Genomic DNA, 18,251 nt, shown 5'->3' on the forward strand with positions numbered 1-18,251 from the left:
AACAACTTAAATTGGGCATGTATATGTTGTTGTTGTGACCCTGTTTATCAATGCTTATTTTATCACTGTTAACATTGAATGTTGGATGTTGGAATTTAGTTGATATATACTTGATTTATTGGTATTATTGACTACTGGATGATTGGAAAGTAGGCACCGGTATGGGACGGTGGCATACTAAGGATGGGTTTGGTTTTTAAAACAATACTATTACCCACCTGCTTGGAATAAGGATGGGATTAACTAAAAGTTAAGTCCCGTGGATTTGTATTGTCATGGCAACTACTTGTTGAGCGGCAATACCAGGGATTTTGGATGGATTTTATATATGTACTGTTATGGTGCCTCGGTATGAGCTTGAGCCTCAGGACCGATGGCTAGGGAGCGTATATGCATCGGGATGTGTAGCTGGCTACAATGGTTGGAGGTGTACCCTGTTTAGGTATAGGTACATATGCCCATTTCGTGTGCGTTTTAGCATGTTACCTCTATTCAGGTTGAGACCGGCCTGTAGTCCAGTGAGAGTCCTTTAGTGTGACTATATATATATTTACGGACTATTAGCTATTGTTGAATTGTTTAGGATGTACATGCGTATCGGGCCTCTGTTTGGATTGTAGTAGTATAGAACTTGCGCGTGGGCCTGACTCACATCTATTTTTCAGGTACACGACAGTTTCAGGCTTAGACGTGTTCGTGCTGAGCAGAGGTCTCTATTCACTCTTCCGACAATGTAGGGCTCTCTCTATAGTTTTATTTCTGGACGTTTATTACAGTTGTTCTATCTTCCGTTTGGATGTTTAATAGGGGTCCACTAGAGATGGATTCCCAAGTTGTAAACTGATGGAGTTTTGGAGTTTGGGTTTGATGGATTTTAATAATTATAATATTTTGCGGATTCCATTTTTAGTTCCTTCCAGCTTTAATTTCATTTCTTAATTTATTTTGTATTCCGTGTTCATTATAAAATATTAATTGTTTGATATTCCCTCGGGTTTGGGCCTGATCAACTCGTGTCTCGGATCCGATGGGTATCACATGGTGTAAGGTGCCTCTTTTGTGAGATGTGAGAGCCTTATTGTGAGCTACATTGTGTAAGACACTCAAGACTCAAATGAACATGAATATTTTTGAGTGTTTAATCCATCGATTGAGCTGAAATTAACCTCAGAGATAAATATTGTGTATGTACAAGTGAAGATGATGAATGAGCCATTTTAAAGTTGGTTTTCTGGTGCAATATAGTGGTTCAGAGGTTCATTTCTGGTTTGAGGCATCTACAGGGGTCCTAAAAGGATGAGACAAGTTTGGTTTGACATTTTACATCTGCAGGAACCAGGTTTATGTTCATATATTCACTGTAGTAGAATTTGTTATCTCAGACCTCGTTATGTATATGTTTTTTTGTGTATAGCTTCTGGTTATGAGTATTATATATTGATATATTGTTGTAAACATCATGATTAACATCTGAATAAGTTTATATTGTTGATTTGAGGCTATGCAAATTGATTTATGGACTGAGAAATGGTCATTTTTGGATTTGGCCTTTTAAATATGGACAGATAGGGTTTTCTGCAGAAACCAAGTCTGTTTGTGTATTGAAATTGTTATACCTTACTATACTCATCATGTTATCATCTGAGCAAGTGTATATTATTGATATAATGTTGTGGGAATCAAGTTTGGGTCTATATTGTTGTTGCATCTCATTTTGTATACTCAGATCACAGATTCTGCATAATTATTTAAGTATTTTTCTACTATTTTCATCTTTGAGCTGTATTTTGATTATTATCTTGTGTAACAGCCATTGTATGATGTGTATCCACCTTTTATTGTGTATTTAAAGAGTTGTGAGAACTGTATTGGTCTAAGCAGGGGTGCCTAGGATAGGGGGAGTGCTGCGTGCACAAAGGTGCGCTAGGGTATGTGTAGAGTGTGAGACAGTTGAGTGTGTATCAACTTGCAACACAACTAGTGGATTTACATTGGGCGAGTTCCCAAGAACCAAGGTTTTCTTTTATCCCTATTGAGGGGGATTTTCCTTGTAAAAAACTAGTGTCTTATGTCTTTGAATTTCTTCAAAAGAAACCAGAAGCTTTTAACAAAAAGAACATATTTAGGAAGAAAGCCTTGATTACTGATTCGGACTCAGCACCTGAAGAAGTAAAGAAGCTCTAGAAGATGAATGTTTGTTCATGGCCTTACATGAAATTTTTAAAACTCAGAATGAAGATGAAGAAGGAGATGATGATGAAGTTTAAGAGATTCTTGCAGAATATGAAAGGCTTGTTATGAAATGTAACCATCAGAAGACTCAAATCAATAAGCTTAACTTTGAACTACAAATGTCCAGAGGTTTACTCATAAAGCATGTGAATGTTAAACTCTCAACTCTATGCTCTATATCTTTAACTGTGTATTGTGTTTAAAAACTCATAAATAAGTATGAAATGTGGATTACTAGGAGATGTAAGGAATAACTAGCCCTAGATTTTAAAAAGAGGTCTCACAAAATGTCAGGGATTTGAAAGACCTTTACCAAATAAGTGGGAAGAACTGGCATTGGTTACAATAGTAACACTGTAGGGAAAGTGAATCAAACTCACTTAATCTTTGTCAAATCTGTAATTGGTGAGGTGTATGCTACATTCCCTATTATGAAGCCAAGCAGGTCCAAATATGAGCTTCTAGACAAGACCTAATCTACCCTGAGGATGGACAGCGGTGATTTCATTACTTCTGGTTTGAAAACTGCTAGTTATATTCCTACATATGTGAAGAAATTTGAGTTACATCAGTCACTAAAATTCAAAGATAAAAAATCACTTATCAAGTAAAAAATGATGTGAATTCCTAAGAAGTTGAATTCTGTGAGTATGTTGGTTTATATAGTCTTCAAGGCTTGTAATTCAAATGACAAATGGTATATTGACAATGGCTATTTAAGATATATGATAAGTGATAACACAAAGTTCCTTTCTTTAAAGAAGTTTGATGGAGGAAATGTTGTGTTTGGTGACAACTAAAATGGTAAAATTGTTGGGATTGACACTATATCAAAAATTGAAGAACTACCAAAGATTGTAGAAGTCGTTGAAGGGCTTAAACACAATATTCGGAGTATGAGCCAGTTATGTAATTCAGGTATCATAGTGTGTTTTGATAAGGACAAGTGCAAAGTTGTTGATCAAAACTCTGATAAGTTACTCTTCTCAGCAACTAAGTCTTCAGGAAATGTGTACACCATCTTTGTGCAATTTTTCAGCTGTTGATGAAGGTATTATGTGGCACAAAAGGCTTAGACATGAGCATTCCAGAAATATTTCCAAGATTCTGAAGCTTAAAGCTATCAAACGTCTACCTGATTTCAAATTCAAAGATGATCACACATGCAAAACATGTCAACAAGGAAAGTAAACCAGGGTTTCATTTCCATCTAAGGATGTAAACATCTCAAAGGCACTTGATCTGATTCATAAAGATATCTATGGATTAACCAGAACCACAAGCATTGGTGGAAGTAAGTGCTTCATGCTCTTAATTGATGATTTCAGTAGAATGACATGAATTTACTTTCTAAAAGAGAAATATGAAGCCATCACATACTTTATCAAGTTTGTAAAACTTGTTAAAAATGAAAAGGGTTGTACTGTCAAGAGGCTCAGATCAAATTTTGGTTGTGACGATCCAAACATGAGATGCTCAGATACCACCTGTGATGTTTCGAATTTTCACAAATCTAGATATGTCAATGTGATCCGAAAGGTGACTCAATAATGGATCCGGAATGTGAAAGCGAAAATAAAGAAAACAAGGTTCCTAGGGATAAACGGCATCCCAAGAACGCTAGAGTGACTTTCCATGAAGTCACAGAGTTTAAAAGAAAACAAAATGCGGAAGTAATATTTTAAAAACGGATAATTTTAGCCCTAGGGGCAAAATAGTAATTTTTAGAAAGTGATGGGTACTACCGAGCACATCATTGGATAGAAAATGAAAAATTAACGAAGATAAACTCAAGAATCACTTGATTCAGAGTCCGGACGGAAGAGAAAGGTCAAAACGAAGAATGGGCATCGTCGCGGTCAAGAACAGCAGCTTGACAACCCTATGCGTGTGCCCCTGTGCTTACATGCGGGTACTACTGCTGACACCTGGGCACCTTATTCTAAAAATTTGAAAAATAGTGGGTGTTTCAGACCCTGAAATGACCTTTTTCGGAAAAATATGAAGAAGAAACCTCCCTTAAAATAATTTTTCCAAATTGACTATGTCGAAAGAAAAATTTATTTTTGACGTAAAATCTCTAAAATACACCTAAGATCAGTTTTGATGAAAATACTAAAATGTAAGTTTGCTTCAAGTGTTCAAACGACCAAATATGAAGTTGTGTGCTAAAACGATTGTGTACGCAAATGTAATAAGTGTTTTAGAATGTGCAGGAATGGTCCGTGACCCCCAAATATGTTCGATACAAAATTCGACCTATTAAACCTCAAAAATGCCTTAAAATGGAAAGTTTGAAGTTTACCATCAATCATAACATGTAACTGTGATATTTTGTGTAAAGTGAGCATTCTCGCAAACGTAATATACATAATAAAATGCGTTCCAATGGTTTATGACCTCAAAATACCCCCAATACAAAATATGGCATGTCCAAACCCCTAAAATATGAAAAATGGCCTTTTAAGCAAATTTTGAAGTCAAACACCATAAATGCATTCAAAAGACCGTTTAACCCTTAGCCACACGTCACATATAATAAAAGAATACCTAACAAAATACTAAAGCATACTTTACACCATCCGAACTAAAATTGGTATGTGAAAACCTTGCATTTTTTAATTTTTATTTATTTATTATATTTAAGCATAAAGTCAAATTGCATAAAAGTAAAGCATAAGGACATTGACCCTTGGCCTCATCACATACATGTCAAAAAAGTCTCAAAAGGTGCATTTAAGCACTTATTAGAAACTTCAAGTTTTGACATATTTAACCCAAAATAAGGCAAAATCATGCTAGCAATGCATGTAAAGGAACACGCCACACTCATCGAGCCACAAAACAAGTTAAAGGATGTTGTGAATCCCTAAAACATGGTTCTTTACTTGAAAAATGTCCCAAACAACGACGATGAGTAAACAAGTTACTCGTAGAAAATGAACATGCGTATAAGCTAAAATTTTGCAAGTCTTTATAAGTTAATATAAATCAATCCATGTGATTCATGTCACCTAACGTTTATGTCCAAGGTGAGACTAAGGGATCATCCTAAACTACATTAGAACATCCTCATCATAAATCACAATGAATAAGTAATTAAACAACATGGAAACATTAAATACCAAATAAAAAAATATAAATTCATAAAGTAAACAACTTATAATTCAAAATGTGAAATCAAATATGCGGAGACTTGGACGTCACACCAGAATAGAACCGGTACCAAGCATCATTTGGGTTACTAGCCTGTGGGTGCTTGCCCCTAAGTGCGCACAATAAATAGAGGGCTCTCAAATCCCCCGTACTAGAGCCGTGCCCTAGCCATAGTCATTCTTACGACATCCCCAAGTTTCCAAAATCTATAAATTGTAAACAACAAGTATATATATTGTGAACAACAAGTATATTACAGGTGTTACAATCTTAGAACCTCCAAGATGGTTAAGTGCATTCATGTGAAGTTTGATAAAAGTCCCCAATCTACTTTCATAGATGAAGTTAGTTCACCACCAGGATCAAATCCAGCTAGTATTTCACATTCAGAACCTATAGTTATCAAAGAAAATACTCATCCCATTAGGTTATTCTTGAGTCCATTCTAACCGCCTTGAAGTCATCTTTCTAGTGATACCAATTTCACTCAGAAAATCCAACTACAATGAGAGATATAACTATTTTTGTGAGACATGGTCGTGGTATCTCTTAATCGAAGAAGGCCGTTTTGTAACGTCCATTCCTCTAGGGCCTAGAACCTTGTAGGATGTTCATATATGCTTAGCATATCATAAATGATCTTTATTTACACTATTTTCTTGGCCACATTAACCATATAAGCTATTGTGGGCTTTAACTTCTGCATTTCGGACTCGATATCAGATTGGGTTTTGGTTTCTTTGTTAATGCACCGGATCATAGAATTTTGCGTGTTATTGCATGGTATCGGAGCGTCCAGGTTTGAAAACCATGGATGATGGGTTGGGTTTTCTTCATGCTTCATATTGAAATATCATTTTATGTGCTCAAGTGTTTGTGTGTTTACGGCCTTATTTATTGCATATACATGTTATGTGCTTCATCATATGGGATGGTTTTGTACTCTCATAGGGTGAGTTAGCACGGGGTAATGATCACTTGAATATAATTAATGTCTTTAATCATTTCCTTTAATCTTTATAGTGTTTTGAGACCTAGACGGACTAGTGGGGTATGAAACAGGCACGAGAGCCTTTCATTTTTTATTTCATGCATTATTAGATGTATTTTATAAAGAAGCATATTAGTTGCTATATTTGTATGCTATTTGTCTAGTATGATTTGATTTAAAGTAAAGAGCATGACATATGATTGTATGCTAGAGTTGGACATGCATATGCATGATTATTGTTACATGCTTGGTATAACACGGGATTGGTTATAGGATGCATGAGTTGAGATTGAGATGTATGGTGAGTTTGGCATTTAGTGTGGTGACAGACGAGCGTGGCTAGTGCTTATGCACTTTTCTTTGAGGTTTGGTTATAATTGATAGCGCGGTTTTGTGGAGGTTTACGTTGATGATTGACCTAATGTTATTTTGGGATATGTGGGGAGACACCTTTGTTTAGGCTCTTATGCGGTGAGCAATGTTTTGTGGTCGTAGTGCTTTGTGAGTTAGGTACAGGATTGATGGTGTTGGACTCTCTGTATCGAGAGGGACTTATTGATTTCGGTCCAGGGCGAGGTAGGGACCTCTTAGGCTCATTTATTGTTGGGACTGATTCCTTTGTTATTCTGATTTTGTGGGTGGGTAGGTGTATGACACTGGCAGGCTACCGTACTGGCTAGCTATGGGCACAATTCGGATGGAATCGGTGTTGGCATTTCTTTTGAAAAGCGTAGTCTTTTTGATCAATGACGATAATTTGAGTTTTGGAGTTGTTGAGGCGTAGGTTCTCTTGAGTTTTATTTTAGGCGTCCTGTTTTGAGTCAGTGAATGATGGTTATTTAGGACGGTTATGGAGATTCGTTTGATTGTTCGGTGGTATGGTCATGGGTTACCAATCCTTTTAAGCCTTGTTAGCGTAGCAATACATTTGTGATTGAGTTGGTTGATGGATGTGTCGGGTAGTGAGAGCATTGCATTTGCTAGTACCACATTGTAGTGTCACCTTGAGGTTTAGAGGTGGATTATTTGAGTATTACCATCGTGGTAAGGACTCACATTTGATTTGAGGTACGTTGTTGATTTTGTGATTTTTATAGTTCAGATTGTTGTTAAGATCGTTTCTTTTCATTTTGGCACACTAGGACATGACGTCCTTAGGGTTCATTTATTGCATTCTTTATTACAGTTTCATATCTACTGTGTTAGTAGTCATATTTAGGATATCATGATGCATGTGTTTGTGGAAGTATGTCTACATTTATTTTTGTTATCACCTGTATGAGTAAGTAGGTTTATATGGCACTTGCATTCCTTTATCTATATGTTTTAAGATGCCATGTTTGTGGTTGCATTTTGATGTATGATTTTATGCTTATGTGGAGATATGTTCACCCCTATTGTTGATATTGCCTATATGAGTGGGTATATTTTTACGACATTTGCATTCCCTCGTTAGATGTATTGAGTTGTCATGTGTAGTATTATAGGTGTTTTTTTTTTTTTTTGTTTTTTGTTTTTTTGCATGACATATGACATATACGCGGGGTTTCATTTGGGGCATTATGTGAGAGCATGGGTTGGGTGCTATGTTTATTTTGTTTACACGTGATGTGCATGTAGAGTTTTATCATGGGTTGCATTGTGGGATCCCATGTGAGGGAGTTGTTACATTTTATGTTACCATGGGTTGTTCACCTACCTAAGGTGGAGAGAGTGTTTCCTTCTTGGTGTGTGTGTTGTCAGTGGTTTCTAGAGGGTTTGATGTGCTCGTGTGCGTGGGGTTTGACGTGAGGTAATTTTTTAAAGACTTGTGTCCATGTCATTGGGGACCGGTGGTCTTTTGGGTGAACGCAATGTTCTTTGGACATTGTCTTTTGTAGAATTTTTTTCGAGTTTTGGAAATGATAGACTCTTGAGAGATGTTTTGAAAAGATCGCAATTGGATATGGTTTTTATTGTGGAGTCTTTTCATTCTAGTTGTGGCTAGACGTGTTTTTAAGAAATTACGATCTCACTCGTTCTTTCATGAAATGATGATAAGGATTGAATTGGGAAGAATGGGATTCTGAGGAATTTTGTTCCAACTTGGTGTTACTAAGTATGATTTTGAGCTATTTAGATTGTGATTGTTGTTAGATGGGTGAGCAGTTTTCAAATTTTGTCGAGGAATAGGTGATATAGATTCTTATTGATGTTTTCGACATGATAGTCGTGATTGAGATATTTGTTAATATTTAGACCTGAGGACTATAATGACATGGTTGTTAGGGTTGAATTGATAGGGAAAAATGGCTTGGTGATGACTTCCTGAGCGTGTGCACAAAATAATGCACAACACTTTGAGTTTGGAAATTAGTGTCAAGTGGGCATCATACTTTAAATTTATAAACCGCTTAACACCTATACTATGTAGTATGAGTGAGAAGGGATTGTCCCAAGGGATTGAGGTGTCGTACTAGGTTGAGGAATCAAAATTAGGGTTAGTAGGTCGAGTGATCAAAATAGTGGTTGGTTGGTTGAATTAAACTAGATGCAAATTAAACTAAGAAAACAATAATGCAATAAAGAGAATAAAAGAGAGAGAGAGATCTTGGGGTTTAGAGATCACCATTAAGCATAACTTTTCTACATCTTTAATGAATGCTTAATGAGGGGAAGAACATATATTGCAACAAAGTGTGTGTGTGTGTGGTTGTTCCAACAAGTATGGATGACAAATTAAGCATATATTGTCTGAACAACATGGTTGATAGCATAACATATCAAATTAAGCCATTAATCCTTTCTTTAAGCTCACAATCCAAACACATCACAAGGTTAGAGATATATGTTACTTGTTTTTCATAAGTATGGAATATCAATAACAAGCATGGATTGTCCTCTCATTTAACAACAACACTACAACTAAGCTAATGACATGAAATTAAGCTAATTAAACTAAGGGAGAGGTACAATCCATCAAGCAAAGAGTATGAACCATCAAATAAACCACAAAAACATGACATTAAGCACTATGTCTTGACAATCTTTAGATCTATAGCATCAATACACATAGACATGCATCAATAATACAAGAAATAGAGACAAACACATGAACATCTATTCTAGCATACATAGACATATGGATAGAATGAAATGATCAATTGGAAGCATTAAACCACATAAATCATTGAATAAACAAGATCTATATATATAAAAGTGTCAAGACATGAATCACAATACAAATCCCCTAAAAAATACATAAATCAAGAAGTAGAAAGCATGCTTAGGGCTAACTCTAGCTCCAAGAGGATGTCTAGCCACTCATGGATGATGTCCTCCAACCCTCAAGCGCAAGCTCCATAGAAGAAATCTGCTCCTTGGTTGATGAAGAGTCTCCAATGGTGTCTCTAGCCTCCTCCTCTTCTTTTCTTCCTCCCTAAGAGTTCTACAAGGTATAATATGATATGATGTAAAAAGTAATCCTTATCCTTATATAGATAGGTCAAATGACACCCAAAATGAGCTGGGGTTGTACAACAAATATTCCCTAATGATTGGATAAAGGACAACTTTTTGTGAGTTGGAAATTTAACTTTTTCGCACTGGAGGAAGTTCGATCGATCGAACCTTGGACTAGGATCGATCGAACATGGCTGAGATCTATCGAACTTAGGTTGGATCGATCCTCAATGGCGGCGCCCTTTTGGATAAAAACAAATCTGAGATATTTTGAAGATATTTTTGGGAAAAGGACAAAAGCGGTTGGTAGGGTGGTACAACTGGATAAGATCAATCATTTGGATAAGGACAAAAATGTTCGATCGATCAGAGAAGGAAGTTGGATCGATCGAACTTTTGAGATCTTTGAACAGGGACAAACATGGCTCAGATCCATCTTGAAGTGCTGAGATCGATGAAAGTTGGATTGATCGAACTTTTCTTAAGATCGATCGAAGTTGCTGAAATTCCACCTTTTGCTTCCTTTTGCTTTACTTTGCTCATTTATTTGATTCATCACAGAATTGCTTCAATTATGCTCTTATTTGGCTGAGTTAGCTTGTTTTGGGGATAAGTACCTGAAAATGGAAATAACACGAAATCAATACAAAACGGTAAAATAAGATAGACAAAGGTTCTAGAATACGTAAGCTTAAAGGGTTTATATACGCACTTTTCAGCGCTCATCACACCCCCAAACTTAAATATTGTTAGTCCCTAGCAATGAACTACAAGTAAAGGAATGAAATGAACAACTAACTAACTATGAACTAGAAAGCAATAAATGGATAACGCCACTTTCGTAGGGAACACGATTGCACTTAGCATATGCAACAAGCCTTTTAAACCCCTAGGTTACCCTTAGTGGACGAGTGAAGTCTCGTGAGGGTTTCCAGAAATGATACCCACAAACATTAAGCTCATTCTTTCAAAAGAGGCACCAATATTACAAACAAGCATTGGGAGAAAACTACCTCAAGTATGCAATGTTTCAAACATTTCTAAGCAATCTCCCAAAAATTTCAACATCAAGCAAGCAAGTATGGTCTTCCACACATCAAGAAAATGATCATGAAAATCAAAATAACTCTAGAATCCTTTTTGAGTGGACCGACATCAAATATGTAGCTATCTTAGCCAACTAAAGAATTAATCACATCCTTACCCTCAAACTAGCACACAAATCTAGTACCGATTATCAAGACAAAAAGTGGACCTTTTATTAAAGCTTTATTGTTCTAGGTGCGCTTATTCTTTTCACTCATCATTTTTTTTTTTTTTTTTTAAGATCAAGGATGGAAGCATGGTGCAATGTGTTGATCTATTAAGCTTTCTAGCGATTCATGAGGTCGAGCGTTAGGTCAATGACTCCCAAACTAGACGGCTTAAGGGCATTAGGTGTTCAAAACCCCTACGGACTTACAAACTTAAATCAACTAGGCTACAAATCTAAACAACCTCCATCTAATCATTTCCCACTTCTCACCTTTTGGGAGAAGTCCTCACTTTTTTATTACTTTTGTAACTTTTTTTTTTTTTTTTTTAGTTCAATTATTAACCTAGAGTTTGGGCCCTCCACCTTTCAGCGCGAGAAGTTCAGTGCTTGATGAGGCTAGAATCCTGGCTACTTAGTGAAAAGGGGTTGTTATCTACCTTTATCAAGAATGAAATCTTTCAATGCACTACTAATCCAATTGGGATATAACCAATTCGATAATCAACAAAGCATGTACCCCACAAATGAATGCTAGTGTATGCCAGTGCTAGTGTAGAATCCTAGAGTGAATCTCAAAACAATCACAAAATCAGGATGATGTGGACCACAAGTGCAAGCAAGATATCAATCTTTCGAAAAATTTACTCCTAAATGGCATACAAGGAGTATTGGACTCTAAAGTCAAGCAATTTTTAAATTTTAAGCAATATAGTCCTCAAAAGATCAAAATCATAACTAATCATGGACCAATCATAGAAAATCCCTCAAATACATAAGACATGCTCAAAATTTTGCATTTAAACAAACTCTGTAAAGCACCATTACCCCCAAACTTAAATGGCACAGTGTCCTCAATGTGCAAAGAGAACAAAAGGAAAGAGTATACCAGTACAATGAAGGCAAAGAATGGCTAGGACAGAAGTATCCAAAGTGGGTGGCATAGCCTCCCCAAACTTGGGATTAACTGTGATCCTAAAATTTGGCACTTGGATAAGCTCATCAGATAACAAAAGGGATAATAACAGTGAACAGTGGGCATGCAAGTGTAAATGGGATAGCAACTGAAAAATAGAGAGAGGTAAAAGGTTGGTCCTAAAAATTTTGGGCAGTACGTTCTCTCACTAAAGTCATTGAGATGCACCAGATAGAGTCAAACAGATGATATAAGAATATGAAAATAAGACATCCATAAAGAAAGTATATAGAAATAAAAAATAAAGTATAGTACATCCAGTATCAGAGCCGGCAGACACGGTTGCAAAAATAGTATACAGTATCAAAATCATGATGATCACAGATATATGAGATGACAGGAGAAAAGGGATAGAGAGATTAGGAAGAAGAGGTAGGATAGGCAGGTCGCGCTCCGCGGATGTCTCTGGATAGATCTCTGAATGCGGTCATGACATCTGTACGGAGGGTAGCAATATCAGCTCTAATGGAGACAGTATCCTCTCGGAGAGAGACCGTGTCGGCGCGGATGGATACTACAGCATCTTCCAAAGCCTGGAGTTGCTCTCCAAAACTGGGTGTCTGAGCTGGAGCCTCAGGTGTGGCTGGATTGGAAGAACGATGATCCTGAGCCTGCTCTGCATCGTGAATGGGTGACCCAACTGGAGAGTGCTGCTCTGCGTCCTCTGCAGGCTTCTTTATATCGATGTCCATATGTACGGTAGCTGGATTGATTGGTATGTCGTCCACTGCCAGGTTTGCTACTGCTGCTGCTTCTTCAGCCTCTAAATCCTCTACTGCCTCGGCTGCGTCCTCCTGTAATCACTTGATAATAGTATTGTAACTCTTATCCCTGTCCTTCTTCTCGAAGGAAGAGGCTCCACTCTCAGGGCGCTCCTGTGGATGGAAAGGATAGCGCTGGTCTGGCAAGATCTGGGTGATGAGGTGGCCAAATGGGATAAACTTAGCCCTTTTGGGCCGTTCCTTGCTAATGTGATCATCATAGAGCTTCCTCATCACGCTCCAGATGAGCGTAGGGATAGACAACCAATTCCCTGTATAGAAAGCATCTAGAGCTGTCAAGTAGGTGCCTCTCCGCTGAATCTTATGGCCGGCCATGAAGATGTTGCGGAGCAAGACTGAGTCAAAGAACCACAAATTATCTGGCAAATAGGTGCGGGTGGCGAAGGTCTCGCCAGCGGTATAATGTCCTGTAAGGAAGACGGCCATATCTGCATATGAAGGCCGGTAGAGCCTGGGATATGTCTCCTGTAGCTCTGGAGGGCAATCATGTGGACAATGGCACGATCTGGATAATGTGTCCACAGTGATAGAAATCAGATGGCCATTAATGGAGGTCCTCAACTCCGCCGTGTTACGCGGGGCAGGCCGGAGGTTCTGGAAAAACATCCGTACTAGCCTCGGGTACACCGGGTATGTGACAGGGGCAAGAATGGCTGTAAGGCCCCTCCGTAGTATATCATCATAAGCTGATCGGGTAAGTATCGATCTAGAAAAGAAGTCTATGTCGAAGACTGACTCGTGCGTTACTGGAAGGAGTGAGTCTCTGCGTAATGGCTGGTCTAACTCCTGGTCTGGCTGAGCTGGCTATGGTGGTAGAGATGGTATGTGCTCAGCCTCAGCGTCACCGTGTGAAGGAAATGCGCCAGCATCAGAGTGTAATCTGCTGTCAGAATGGGGAGACTGTATGGGCTCTGCTGGTTCCTCCTGTATGGGGTCCTGGGCATGAGATGAACCGGCCTCGTCGTCTAAACTCGGCCAGCCCCTGCGGTGATAGTGTCCACAGGCTACAGTCTTGACCCTAGCCATGGCCTAAAAAATAAAAGGAAAATCTTGCAAAGGAAGTTAGTGCCGATATAAAGAATTAAAGCACAAAATAGAATCTTGTATGTCAAGTAAGATAGACAAAACAGATAAATGATATGAATCTTATGGAAGCGACAGGATGTGAACATGCTAAGCAGTATAAGTGTAAAATGCATCCAATGTGGAAAATCACAGGTATTGTGCATGAATGAGATAACATGGACGCAAGATAAGATGCATGGAATGTGTATATGAAATCTATGAAACTCAATCGATCACAAAAATTGTGAGATCGATCTCACATGATCGATCTGAGAAATTAACAAATTAAGTTCGATTGATCACACTAGATCGATCTGAGAAATATGTTCGATCAATCGAACTGTGCGAAGAACGTGGATAGTCACAGATCTGTGACATGGATGGCACGGGGCCTTCACGAACAAAGTCGTGGGCCCATCAACACAACATAGAATCAATCCTAACCACCTAATGAGGCACATACTCCCAAAAATCAAATCAACTTCCGAAAATAAATACAACCATATATACATATATACAAAAAGCTTCAAACTTCATCAATGGAGATTTTCAACATTAAAATAGCTTGGATCTAACATTTAAAGCATGTATGAAGCAAATCGAAGCTTGAAATACAAGATGAGATTCGGATCTTACCAAAATCAAAGGATGAGATGAGATGAAGATGAGATGAAGATCCGAGAGGAGAGAGGTTGAATCGACATTTGGATCTCGCCGGAGATGGAGAAGGTGGGTGGGTGCGGCGGCGATGAGAGGGATGGGTTTTGAGAGGGTTAGATGGATCTTTGGAATCGATCTACAAACCCTCGGTTTCATTTTTTAAAAACTTCCCCGAACCAGTTCGATTGATCGAATTGAAACCTCAGATCGATCGAACTGAATTGATCTCTCTTTTGAAATTTTTTCGAAATTTTTAAGATCGTTGAAAAAAATAGAAAAATTAAAAACTAAAAATTGAAAAATTGAAAATATTTTTGTATATATATATATATATATATATATATATATATATTATTTAAATTAAAAATTTAAAATTTAAAACTAAAAACTAAAAATTGAAAATAAAAATTTTTGGATTTTTGAAGAATTAAAATAAAATAAAATCTTTTTGGGATTTTTGGAAAATAAAATAAATAAATAAATAAATATTTTTGGAATATATTTTTTTTTAAATTAAAAAGTCAAAACAAAGTCAAAGCAATGAATTGCAGAAATGAGATCGATTTGAACAAATGTTTGATTGATCTGACAGAGAGCTAAAAATATGCAGGTTTTTGGATTCAGAAATTTTTCTAAGTGTTGAAGCTCAAGATCGATCGAACTTGAAGTTTGGATCGATCTAAGGGCTTATGATCGATCTGAGAACAAGTTCGAACGATGGGACAGAGAGGTGATTTGGATGCAGGTCGAAAATTTTCTAAGTGTTGGATGCAGGTCAAAGTTCGATCGATTGAATCTTCCTTGGAGATCTATCAAACTTATGTAAAATGCTCAATTTCAACATAAAAGTGCATGCAGTCCAAATCACAGCTCCTAGCAATGCATATGAACCAAAAACAAGTATCTAGACTTCGCAATAAATTAAATTAAAGATAAAAATGAAGGAGGAATAGGGTTTTGACACTCTACGAAATGTCTTGCTAGTCTTTAACGTCTCTAGCAAGACGTTGGGCTCTTTTAGCCTGGATCAAACATCTTGTAGGGCATCCCCTCCTCAATGGGGTGATAAGTGCTTTGAGCTCCACCCAACAAATGGTTCTTTAAGGAACTTGTTGGATTAAGCTCAAAAGATGTTTTCGGTCCTTGGTCAATGCAATCTTTGGGCTTCCACGCCCTTTCAAAACAAGATTTTGAAACAACTTTCTTTCGTTTCAAGGTTGAAGATGGACTTTTTGAAACTTTGGTCTCACACAAAAACTCAATTCCTTCACTTTTAAGGTCATGACATTTCTCTACAACATTAATCTCTTAATGCTTGTCAAATGAATTGGGGGTAAAATTAAAAATATTCAACTTTACCTTCATGTGGCCAAATGAGATTTTCATTATCCCCGTCCTATAATTATTGTTGGCATTCATGGTTGCCAAGAAAGGATGACCAAGGATAACGGGAATTTGGCTCTTAGGATTTGGAACCGGTTCCGTGTCAATGACAACGAAATCAACGGGAAAGAAGAATTTATCAATTTTAATCAATACGTCCTCGATGATACCCCTAGGATTTTTAATTGATCGATCGGCGAGTTGTAAAACTACCGACGTCGGTTTCAAGTCTCCTAAGCCTAATTTGACATATACCGAGTATGGAAGAAGATTAACACTTACTCCTAGGTCAAGAAGAGCCCGATTAATGATATGATCACCAATGATGCATGAAGTAGTAGGTGAACCAGGGTCCTTAAACTTTGGAAGAGTGTTATGCTGTAAAATTGAACTTACTTGCTCAGTTAAGACCACTTTTCTAGGTGCTTGGCTTTTGTTCTTCCTCTTTTGGGTGCACAAGTCCTTCAAGAATTTGGCATAAGCCGGAATTTGCTTGATTACATCTAAAAGTGGGAGATTGACTTTCACTTGCCTAAACACGTCCATGATTTCATTTACTTTAGCCTTTTGCTTGTCATTTGAAATGGATCATTTTAAGGCATCCGAAAATGGAGCTTTTGGTTCAAAAACCTTTTTAGAATTTTTTCTTGAAGTCTCTTCAACACAAGAAGTTTTCAAATTATTTTGCAAATCTTTCTTTTCAAAATCACTTTTCATAACTCTCTTATTTATATGGTCATGCACATGCAATGAAGGAGGAATATGATATGAAACGGGACGGGTGTCAACTTGTGGTTGCACCGGTTCACTCTCTTCATTGGACATACCCACTTGGTTGTCCACAATCTTTCCACTTCTCAAGGTAGTCACTGCATTGACATGCTCTATTATGTGACCTTCCGATGAGGAATGAGTCTTCACAACACATTATTGCTTTTGTGGGGCATTCAAAGGCATTTTTCCCTTCTTTCTTGCATTTAAAGTGCTAGCTATTTACCCTACTTGGGTTTCTAGCTTTGCAATGGATTGAGAGTGAGAATGAAGTAATAGTGTGTTTGCCTCTAAAGTACCCAAATTGGTCAAAACTTTCTCTTCAAAAGCGGGACTTCTAACATTTTCTTGGGAATATGATTGATTAGGAAAATGAGAATTTGAAAATTGGTTTCCTTGTGATTGGTATGATGATCTAAAACCTTGGGAACCTTGGCTTTGCATTGGAGGTGGAATGTACTTTCCTTGAAAACTGGCTTGGGAAGGGTTTGAGCCCTCCCCTTGGTTTTTCCAAGAGAAATTCAGGTGATTCCTCCAACTAGGATTGTAATGATTTCCATAAGGATCATTCCCTTGATTAGTAAAAATAGTATTTGCTTGTTCATGATGCTCACTTTGCACATGTCCATGGGGACAATTGGAAGTAGAATGTGGAACACTTGAACAAGTCATACATGTCTCATTAGATGCATGATGAGAATGGTTAGGGAAGGAAGATACTTGATTCGCCGAGTTTTGGTTGATAAAAAATTAATCAAACCTTTGAGATAATGATTTATTCTCGGCGGCAATTTCATTGGAGTGGTCGACTTGATGTAAGCCAACACTCTTCCTACCACTAGAATTTCTACCAATCTTCGAAGATAAAGTATGATGTAAAGAATTTTCACTCATGCTCTCATAAAGACGCCACACGTCATCCCCATGCCTATCAATGTAAGAGCCACCCATGGAAGCATTAACCATGCCTTTGTAATTGTCCGATAAGCTCTCAAAGAAATATTGAACTAATGGCCATTTGGGCATGTCATGATGTGGACACTTCCTAAGCAATTCATTAAAGCGTTCCCATGCCTCATGAAATGTTTCTCCATCCCCATGTGAAAATTCTCGAATTGAGGTTCTCATGGCATTGGTCTTAGAAACCGGATAGTACTTCTTCAAGAACTCTTGTTGCATTTCCGCCCAAGAAGTTATTGAAAAAGGCCTGAGATTGTTAAACCAATATTTTGCCTTGTCTTTAAGGGTTAATGGAAAAAGTTTAAGCCTTAAGACCTCTTTCGGCATGTCCGTGTATTTTACGGTGGAACAAACTTCAAGAAACTCATCCAAATGCTTGCAAGGTTCTTCACTTGGAAGTCCATGATAATTAGGAAGCATTTGATTTTTTTTGTGGCTTAATTTCATAGTGGTGTGCTCTAAATGGTGGCAATTGAATACATGTGGGTGTATTATGTCTATTAGGCACATAGTGATCTCTTAAAGCAAGGGGAGGATTTGTAATTGGAGGTGCAACATGAGCACCTTGATTGCCTTGAATGA

At 37.5% G+C, this 18,251-nt stretch overlaps 1 pseudogene; it reads left to right on the forward strand.

Annotated features, from left to right (window-relative positions):
• The first annotated feature begins 17,733 nt into the window (after window positions 1–17,733).
• LOC132287377 (small nucleolar RNA R71) lies at window positions 17,734–17,832 on the forward strand (annotated as a pseudogene).
• Window positions 17,833–18,251: the final 419 nt, after the last annotated feature.

This window comes from Cornus florida, unplaced genomic scaffold (genome assembly GCF_030987335.1).
Source record: "Cornus florida cultivar Cherokee Brave unplaced genomic scaffold, ASM3098733v1 CherokeeBrave_3.0.0_Hap2_Chr11, whole genome shotgun sequence".
NCBI classification, from domain to species: Eukaryota; Viridiplantae; Streptophyta; class Magnoliopsida; order Cornales; family Cornaceae; genus Cornus; species Cornus florida.